The sequence below is a fragment of the Callorhinchus milii genome, unplaced genomic scaffold (assembly GCF_018977255.1).
Source record: "Callorhinchus milii isolate IMCB2004 unplaced genomic scaffold, IMCB_Cmil_1.0 Scaffold9, whole genome shotgun sequence".
Classification (NCBI taxonomy): Eukaryota; Metazoa; Chordata; class Chondrichthyes; order Chimaeriformes; family Callorhinchidae; genus Callorhinchus; species Callorhinchus milii.
The window spans coordinates 19978209-19989019 of record NW_024704750.1 but is presented as its reverse complement, the minus strand read 5'-3'; the positions used below and the strand labels follow the sequence as shown (position 1 = coordinate 19989019).

The 10811-nt window shown below is 42.3% G+C and overlaps 1 non-coding gene across 1 annotated transcript; it reads right to left on the bottom strand.

Annotated features, from left to right (window-relative positions):
* Positions 1–309: 309 nt before the first annotated feature.
* On the bottom strand, positions 310–383 carry trnat-ugu. Its single transcript has one exon. It is a non-coding gene; the product is annotated as a tRNA-Thr (tRNA).
* Positions 384–10811: the final 10428 nt, after the last annotated feature.

Here is a 10811-nt window from a genome sequence, read left to right as displayed (position 1 = left end):
CCATACACACTCAGCTCCAACCCAGAGCTCAGGTGCCTTGGGGCATCCTTCTGACATGAGAGGTGCTGTGTAAATAAATGTCAATTTGCAATTTTTTTTATATAAAAAAAAATTCATGTCGCTTCTTAAAAACATGAACTAGAGAGAGAATGTGGCAGAGAGAGTGTGTGTATCAGAGAGAGAGAAGGGATTATTAGGCCCCGGAAAGCAATCTGCCAATCGACTAACAAGCGGGCTCCTACTTACTGGTAGGTAAACAGAGGCTTGTGTGTGTGGAGTAAGGAAACTTGCCTAAGGTTTCGCCCTGACTTTACCCGCCCAGGTATCGAACCTGGGTCCTCTCACTTACAAAGCGAGCACTCTAACCACTAAGCTACAAGTAAAAGGAAGCATTTGGCACAAGGGAAGGGGGAGAGAGAGAAAGGGACGAGAAAGAGAGAAACACCTCATAATCTAGTCCAATTCTGCAGAACATCTAACAACAACAACAACAACAAGATTCCATTTATAGAGCGCCTTTCACGTCAGGAGGACGTCCCAAGGCGCTGCACAGTTGGGTCATGACCCGAGCAGGGGGGAAATGGTCAGGGTGAGGGGAGGGAAGGGAGGGAGAGAGGAGGGGGGAAATGGTCAGGGTGAGGGAGGGAAGGGAGGGAGCGAGGAGGAGGAAGAGAGTCGAGAGGGGAGCTGAAGGCACGGTCAAAGAGAAAGGTTTGAGACCGGCCTTGAAGGAGGAAAGGAGGAAGCAAGGCGAAGGCACTGGGGGATGGAGTTCCAGAGCCTGGGGCTGAGAGGCTGAAGGCCCGACCACCGATGGTAGGGCGGTTGGGGCGGGGGACGTGGAGCAGACCGGAGCCAGAGGAACGGAGGGTACTGGCAGGTAGGTAGGGGGATAGTAGGTTGGAGAGGTAGGAGGGAGCAAGGCCGTGAATGGCCTTGTAGGTGAGGATGAGGATCTTGAAATCAATCCTCTGGGGGATGGGGAGCCAGTGGAGGCGAGCGAGGGTGGGAGTGATGTGATCGCGAAGCCTGGTGCGGGACAGTACATGAGCTGCAGAGTTCTGAATGACCTGCAGCTTGTGGAGGGAGGTGGCGGGAAGGCCGGCGAGGAGAGAGTTCCCATAGTCCAGCCTTGAGGTGACAAAGGCGTGAACCAGGGTTTCAGCGGCGTGAGGGGTGAGGTAGTGCCGTAGTCTGGCGATATTCCGGAGGTGATGGAAGGCGGTGCCAGTTGTGGTGCGGATGTGAGGGAGAAAGGACAGCTCAGGGTCGAACAAAACGCCTAAGAAGGGAAGGAAAAAAATATTGCCATATATAGTCCACCGACATAGGGAGAAACCCAACGATATGTTTCACAGTCTCTGAAACAAACTACTTAGCGTTATACATACCTATGGTTTCTGTTTGATTGAAATGGAATATGCACTTTTTCCTCAGAGGGACAGCTGCTTACAACAACAACTTGTATTTATATAGCATTCTTCACATAGGATAATGTGTTGCTTCACAGAGGCAGGGTTGGACACCAAGCAAGGGTGTAGGTGACCAAAGGTTTTAAGGTGGATTTAAGGATAGATGTACACTGGGGCACAACTGCAGTTTAACCAGTGAAAAATCACAAGCTAACTAATGCAGAGGTAAGCTTCTTGCTTGTCCAGCTAGAACCACCCTGCCTTTTAAGGCTTTGGTTTGCACAGTTATCTGGGACTGAGTGGGAATACGTTCAGCCCTCTTAAGATCTCACCCTCTTAAGACCTGCCAATGAACCAAGTTGGTTGATGTGTCATCAACGGTGGCCTGGAGTAATGCGGACCCACCTGTCTTTGGGAGTACTGAGACTGCCACATAGTTACGTTACATTGGAGCCAATTCAGTCCCAAAGAGACCTTACTTAACCTCTTTTCCTCCCCTGCTGAAGGCTAAGAACTCATTGGTCACTAAAAATCATAGAGGAGCAAGTTGGTACTCGGTTTCGGACCACACATATTTTGTGTGAACAGCCTGGAATTTTCTAAAATTAAATCTGGACCCAAAATCTACTTTTTTTCCATTTCCATTTGGAGATGATGGAGTGGACATAGCTGGAGTGTGACCTCTCAATTATGGCATGTCCGACAAAAGATTGAGGTTGCACGTCCACGATCTATGGAGATGGACCTTTTCTTCTTCCATACTTACTGATGTTCTTTGTATCAAATGCTGATCATTTTCATTAAAGATATTGTAATTTGCATGATGCCTATCATTTTATTCTGTGCCTGTAATTTTTTTTAATTCAGACTATGAAATGCAAGAAGTAATTGTGTTCACTATGTTACAGTATAGTGTTTTAAAATGTCTTATTGTGCCTTTGGAAAAAACATTTTTCTGAAATACGTCAGTTAATAACATCAGACTCTGTCACTGTCAAGCACTTTGGAACTTGCGTGAAGGGCACTACATAAAATGCAAGTTGTTGTTGGTCCTCCTCTCTTCAACTTCTACATGCTCCCTCTTGGTGACATCATTCGCAGACGTAGGGTCAACTTCATTTCCAATTCTGTATTCAAATTCATTGCTCACATTCTGTAAAGTGCTCCGAGTTCTTTTACATGATATAAATAGCCTGTGCACCTTTGGTCCACTACCAATTATTTCCTCTCATTGTCGAGAGTGTCCCTTGTGGAGAAAAGTTCATGTGTTTAATTTGATATTTTTCAGAGTTTTGGGACCACTTTAAAGTGTTTTTTGAAAATTTTATTTTTATTCAGTTTTGACAGCCCACTCCAGCATATTATTTCCAGCATTAGAGAATTTCTTAGAAATGTAGACAAGTTTGCATTTTTCTGCCACCTTCCATGCCTAATATCTCTAAGAAATTATTCTTGTATGTAATAACTGTTCTGGTAGGCAACCATGCTATTTTGTGCACAGCAAGGTCCTGCAAACAGACGTGAAGTAAATTAGCAATTTTATCCAGATTGTTGGCTAGGACACGGAGAAACTCACTTCTCTTTTCCATTAGTGTCGTGGGATTATAAATATCCATTTGAAGAACAATCAGGTTTTTAATGTCTCATCTGAAAGAAAGCACTTCTAATAATAAATAAAAATGATTGCGTTTGATTTTGTACCTATAACGAAAGCAACTCACAGCACTTTGGATACTTGTCGTCATGTATTGACTGTATATTTGTAGCCAAGCAATATCCAATTTGCACACAACGGGTCCCACAAAGAGCTATAAAATGTATCACTAATTTAACTGGCGTATTAGGCCAGGATACTGAGAGAAACTTTTCTTTTTAAATAGTGTCACGGGATCATTAATATCCACCTGAAATAGTAGACGGATCTAAGCTGAAGGATGGCACCAGGGTTAATACAACACTGGACTGTTCAGCTTAGGCTGTGAGCTGGAAGTGCTGAACCCACAACCTTTGGTCAGTTTGGCTTTGGCACACTTCAATGAGGATTGCCAGTTGGAATCCTGGAGGATTTCAGCAGCGTGCACCATTCAAAGACAATTACAGAACAGAGGAAGTTGGACAGAGAGAAAAAAAAAATTTAAATTAATTATATTGTAGTTGAATTTGATGTTGATTCCTTATCTTTAAATATTCCTATAAGCCTTAAATAATTGTATTCCATAGCATTACAGACAGATGTTCTGACTAAGTGTTGATTGTGAGAATGTTAACTGGACGAGTGAGATCTAATTCTCTTGAGTTTTTAATTGCTGGGGATGCTTTGGCTCCATGTTGTCTCATTCCCAGGAAAGGATATTATCACTTAGAGAATATTTGCCTTACGTCTGCCCTTGACAAAACAACGCCCTTTCCTTTTCATATGGTGCGATATTAGCCAGGAAGTGACGGTTGAAGCTTGCTCCAAAGAAGTGCCTTTCCTGGAAGTGTGCTCCTGCCAACTGGACTGAGCTGCCAACTAACCAGCAGAGGGCATTAACTGGCAAGGCCACTTTCTTCACCCACCTCTCCAAGTGGATTGCTGGGAAATACGCAGACTATGCAGCAGAGAATGAGGAAATTAGCAAGATGGAGGGAAGATGAGAAAATGCAAGAAAAATTAAGGAAAACAGCTTTATAGGGAGTATTTTCAATATAAAGTGCTCTCCTCATTTAGCGCCTTGGGACGTCCTCCCGACGTGAAAGGTGCTCTATAAATGGAATCTTGTTGTTGTAATGTCAAAACATGGTTATAAAATCTCACAGGAAGCACCTGTGGTTTTAATGTTCCCTTTATTCTCTGTTCTCTCAGTATCCAGTCCCCCTAAATATTCCCTCAAATGTTTTTTTTATGAAATAATACTGTATCCCCACTCCAAGCCAGAAATCTCTACCATCTATCTTTAAAAACTGGCTATCAGTCTATCAGCAGCTGATAATTTTCCTGGAGACTTACCTTCTCCACCCTCCCAAGCAGAAGGTTCCCTGATTTTAAGGCCCTATTCATTCCCCACCCGATTACTTTATCTGAAGAACTGAGCAGCCCCATGTTCAGAAAACCCCTCAGAAGAAATCCAGCTGAGGATCTGGAGCTGCACACTCCCAAGAGAAACCCACAAGGAAATCTTGATCTGGGGGCATGAGCTGGTCTCACTGAGGTTATGTAAATCATGCTGATCTGAAATAAACTGTTAGACAGTTCTGTAGATTTTGACTCTGGGCAGCCACCAAAAGATGTCCTGGAAGAGGTTACAGAATTCTCCACCCCTCCCCCAAGCTCCAAATCTCCTTGGCAGACTATTTGAATAAAAAAATAGTTAATTGCTAACAGCAGACCCACAAGCCCAAATAAGCTTCATATCAAAGTGGTTAGGCTGCTACACAGGAAGCTGCCCTTTAGAGAATTTGCACTAAGGGAATTCTCTTACAATGGGAAGGTAAGTGAGCACCACAATAAACCAACAAAATATACATTAAGCCTGTTTCGACGTGCAGAGTAACAGCAAACTTTACAACAACTTGCATTTATGTAGCCCCTTCAAATGTCTCGGAGCTCTGCATAATGGTGGAATTGCACACTGAGCGGAGTAGAAGGGGGAGGTGAACACAGGCACGGTTGAAGAGGTAAGTTTTCAGGTAGGATTTGAAAATAGATAATGTGGGGATGAGATGGAGGGATTGAGGCAGAGAGTTCCAGAGTTTAGGGGCATAGTTGTCTGAAACCACGGTCACCGATGGTGACCTGGAGGGATTAGTGTACAAATAACAGGCCTGTGTTAGATGAACAAAGTAGACAGATGGAGAAGTGGGGTGGAAGCAAGACAGAGAGGAAGGGAGGTGCTAGGTGTGAAAGGATTTGTATGTAAGTGAGGATCTTGAAGTGTGTTCAATGACAGGAAGCCAATAGAGTCTGGCAAAGATTGGGGTGATGGGTGTATGAGTTTGGTGCAGGTGAGGATAAGGGCGGCAGAGTTTTGCATTAGCTTGGACTATGTGGATGGTAGAAATGGGGAGACCAGTGCATCGTACATTTGAGAAATCAAGGCAGGAGATGATAAATGTGTGGATGAGGGTTTCCGTGTATTTGGTGTGAGATAGGGTTGGAGGTAGGCAATGTGGTGGAGGAAAGAATATAATACTTACACTGTCTCTTAGCAATATAGAATTAATATAGGGTGTTTCTAAGGACTGTAAAGAGAGCCACATTGACCATTGCTGATGTAAGGATCACTTGCATGAATACCCGGAGACTGAAAGAAGGAAGTCTGTCTAGAATGCAGTTTCCACACAGCCCTCAGTATCAATCGCAGCCTTACTCTTGTAAGCAGAAAATAAAAACGACCATGGGACCACCAAGATCAAGAAGACAGCTCCTGGTAACTAACTCTGCACATCCAAACATGCAAACAGGAATATGTAATCCTGCAGATAAAATGATAATCTCAGCAAACATTGAACCTATACCTTCAAGCAGAATAACATCTAAAATATCTCAAGGAATTCATGAGGTTCTATCCAAAAGAATACAAATCCATCCCTCTGGAACTCCATCCATCCAATTACGAAGGACAAAGCATTTAAACCCGGGGCTTCTGTCTCTCCAGAAGAGGGAACGCAAGCAAAATAGAACAATAAAATACTGAATAAAGATGAATTTCACCTTGATTAGATTAGGTAGATTTTGTGTAGAAAAACACCTGTGCAGATATCATCAACCAAATGGCGTGTTTCTGTCTTGTAAAATTCCATGAGTCTCCAAACTGGACAAAGATCCACACTGTAATTAATTTCTTGGAGGCTACTGAGCTGTGACCAAAATTTTAGTGGCTAAAGTCATAGCCCTGAGACTGGATAAAATGGTCCCAGGAAAGTGTTTTTTGTCTAGGGGTGGAACTGAGTGGACAATGTCTGCCATATTAACATGCATCATCACATTCAAGAAAAGGTGGTCCTTGCGCTCTCTTAATGCATGGAAAGTACTCAAAATAGTTCAATAAAGAAACAATTTTAGTTTTTAAAGCACATGTAAGTACATATAACATCAAAACATTGTAAAACTGCTTTGCAGCAATTGTATGTAATAACATTACACCAATTGTATGTAATGCGTTTTTATGGCAAATGCTGGAGCCATATACAGCAAAAGTCCCACAAACAGCCATGAGGTGAATGAGCAATTTATCTAAAAGAACCATTCACCATTGATTCCGAACAAACCCAGCCATATAGTGCATAGAACACATCTGTGTTCATTAAAATGTTGGCAAAAGTCATTGAGAAATATCTGTTTTTTGTCTGTTTTGACCAATATTTTATACTACTCGTACAAGTTACTCATGGAACCAGTCAGTGCTTTTTGCCTGGCTTCAGCTGACTTAGAATTGAACCCGGTCAGACTGCATCCTATGTTATCTACAATTTGCATTAGCAAAAAATCTTTCAAGCATGGTCCTCTCTTTCTGGACCCAGTTTGTAACTGGAAATTCCTCTTTCCCAGGTTCAAGCCCCAGAGAGAAAATGAATGATGATATAAGATGTTGAATTCCTACCTGAACATAGATATGTGTGTGTGTTTGGCCTATATATACAGTCACTAGCTGGTATATATAGGCATGAAGGAGTTAAGCACAAAGAACCAGTGGACAATGCAACAGTTGCATACCCAGGCATTTGTGTGTTACCTGTCAATGAGTTTGTTAGCAATTACTAGATTACTTTAGTGGAGTCCTGTAGCTCAGTGGTTAGAGCACGTGCCTTGCAAACAAGAGACTTGGGTTTGATTCCTGACAGGCTGAAATCTTGGGCAAGTTTCCTTACTTCCTTATGCTTCTGTTTACCTAGCAGTCAGGTTATCCATTGATTGGCGGACTGCTTTTCCGGAGTAATAATTCGTTCAAAAAAATAATAATTTGGTCACTTCAATCCATGACTGTTTGTGGGACACTGCTGTGCGCAATTGGCTGCCGCATTTCGCCCACAAAATGTACAGTCAATTAATTCACTTTACAATATATTCTGTGAAACGCTTTGAGATGTCTCGAAGATGTGATAAGGCGCTATATCAAGTGCACGGATTATTATTATTATTATCCTTGGACTCACTGAAACCTGGCTCATCCCTGGCAAATGCAAGGATTATTATTACTTCTATTTTAGGACGGGATCAAATGTGAGGCAAGTTGAGCTGTCCATGAATTTCTGTACTCACATACTTCTTGCAGGAAAAAGATTAAAATGAGTGCCCTCAATTTTTTTTAATAACAATCATTTTTTTCCACTAACAATTTCCCCCTAAGGCACTGACTTGTGCTGGGTTACAGACCTCCCCTCTCCCTTAATCACCTCTCTAGAGTTGATATTCTACTTGTGTAAGCCAGGAAAATGAACGTCGGTGGGCTTTCAACTTTGGGGCATCATAGGTAAGCCTGAGCCTGTCCACACTTGAGCACAATGTTAGGGAGGGGGAGGGGGAGAAGGTCTCTGGATCTCAATCAACAGCAGGAACCTTGGCTGATTTTCCCCTAGGTTATGCAGAAGCTGCACACAGGCTAATTTTAGCACCTCCACTTAACTCAGCATAAATAAGGGATGCTCAGATATCTAAATCTTTAACACAGGAGACAGTGGACACCAGCTTAATGCTGGGTTTTGTGAAAATTTAGACTTTGTCTGAGGCAAATGTCTTGCATTTGCTTGTGTTTTTTTGTGTTTTACATTTTTAAATTCTTCTTAACCTGTTTTGACTCCAACCCCCAGCTTGGATGCAAATCCTTCACTACAGTGTCTTGGGACACCCGCCCGATATGAAAAGTGCTACATAAATGCAATTTGTAGTTGTTGTTGTTTGGGAGCCTGAGTTTAGCAGATTAGAAGTAGAAATTGCACCTGGATCTAGATTTACTCTATTAACTTAGATTTTCAGAGCTTCCAGAATTTGTCAATTCGTAAAAGAATATCTTTAATTTTGAAACTGGTTTTCTATAGATTCTTTGAAGAACTACAGAAAATGGCCTTCAAAGTAAAAACTGAATTCAACAGGTTGCCAAATTGTGCACACTTTGAAATGCTACGATAATACAATAAATCTAGAACCAACTGGAATTTTACCAGTTAATTTCAGGTCTTTATGGCTCACATTGGGCAATTAGTTTAACAACTAAACCAACAGCGGAGCTAAAACAAAGTATTTTAGAGAAAGACAATGATGCAGTGATCCAATTTGGTCATACATTGTCTTCTAAATCAATAATAAACCGATCTAATAATCCTTGCATTATAATTCTTGCAATGTATATTATGCCTTTCACGTTGGGAAGATGTCTCAAACTGCTTCATGGGAATTAAAGTGTTTTTAAACTGTATTTTGTAAATAGAAATGGCACCTAATTTGGGCACAGCTATGTCCCACAAACAACAAATGATCAATTTTATCTGGGACATTGTTAGCCAGAAAACCGGGAGAAACTCTGTTCTCTATTTGAATACTGTAGAGCCATGGGATCTTTAATACCCACCTGAACAGGCATACAGGACGTCAGTTAACATCTCGTCCAAAAAACACATCCTCTGGAGAATATTGGAGTGTCAGCCTTGACCAAGTGGGTTCAAAATCCTGACGTAGGGCTTGAACCCACAAACCTTCTGACTCAGCGATGACAGTGCTATCAAGTGAACCAGGCTGACACCTTTCTATAATGGTGAAACCCTTTTAAAGCCAGTGCGTTCCTTTCACCATAACAGCATTCATCTGAAATAACTGTTCTCAAGAGCAGTGTGATTACACCAGTGTGATGCCACTTTGTCACAGGTTTCCTTTCAAGCATTACAAAGTGGACCATGTGACACAGGATTCACACTGCTGTTATCATTTTCCTCTGGAATCCAATTTCAGTTGAGAGAAACAAAAGGCTGAGTTAACTGATCTTGGCTGGGCAACCAGCACAGACCCTAAAACAGCAGGCCTTGGCACCCAAGGCTAGGGCGGAGCAGAAATCAACCAAATTTCCTGCTTCTTTTACATAGGATGATACGGCATGGAAGTGGGTCGTGCGGCCCAACTAGTTTGCATTGGTGTTTATACCCCAAATGAACCCCTACCCCACATTCCATTCTCCTACACCCCCGTGTTCCCTTCTCCTCAGGTTTGCATCGTTTCTTCCTAAATACATTAATGCTGATACATACGCCTCATACGTTGAGCGCTGAAAGCTTTAGCAGCATTCATCTACATTCCATTCTTTCCATATAAAAGGTTTAGAAAGAGAGTAATCTGTATATTCAGGCCATTGTAAGGCAAGTCAATTTTGTCTTACAAAAGATAAGATATATACAGTTATGACCAGATATATTATTTGAGAATAGCTATAAGATGTTAGCTGCACAATTCTTTGTGCTATTACGATACAAATTCCATTTGTATAGTGCCTTTCGTGTCGGGAGGACGTCCCAAGGCACTGGAGAGTCAAGGATTTGGACCCGAGCTGGGGCTCGGGATTGGGGTGGGTGAGGACAGGGAGGATAGGAGGGTGGCCGAAGGTGTGGTCGAAGAGGAGGGTTTTGAGACGCTCCTTGAAGAAGGCAAGGGAGGGAGCGAGGCGAATGTGGGATGGAGTTTCAAAGAGTGGGGGCAGAAAAGCTGAAGGTTCGACTGACCATGGTGGGGTGAACAGCCTGCTTAGCGGAGGGAACGGACAGGTTGATATGGGGTGCTTTTTCTAATTGATAACTTGATAGGAGATGTGCTAAGACTGTATACCTATTTCAGATGTATGTAGGCAAGATTCTGACTGGCACAGCTCCATGTACTTCAAGATGCACTTAACAAATGAAAAGAGAGCAGAGATTTAAGGTTACCTGATCAACACCAGAAGAGAAATTAGGATGAAGATGTCCTTCGCCCTATTTTATCTCAGCCACACCTTCGGGTAAGACATTCCAGCTGTTGATAATCCTTTATGTAAAGAAATACTTCCTAAATTTACCCTTTAAAGCTCTGAACCTTTGTCCTGCTGCCTTTGTGCGTCTGAGGGTATAGTTTGGGCATCATTTTCTCTGCCTCATTAAGCATCTGCAATGTGTCTATAATTCCCTTCCGAGACAAAGCAAATGGGATATATTATAAAATCAGTGGAGACCTAAAATCTCCGTAAATCACGTTCAAGCTGTTTTTTTTGTCATCCAGGTGTCCTACACATGCAGAAACCCATCACCATGCTTAAGAGTATCCAGACCAAACCCGAGAATTTTATGCATCCCACCTACACATGGAAATTCCAGAGATAGATTGTTGGAATGAAATGTGCACTCTCTCGCTGAAGGGATGCATCCTGCTTATCCAATTCTGGAAAGTATTAGATGCAGGTTGCC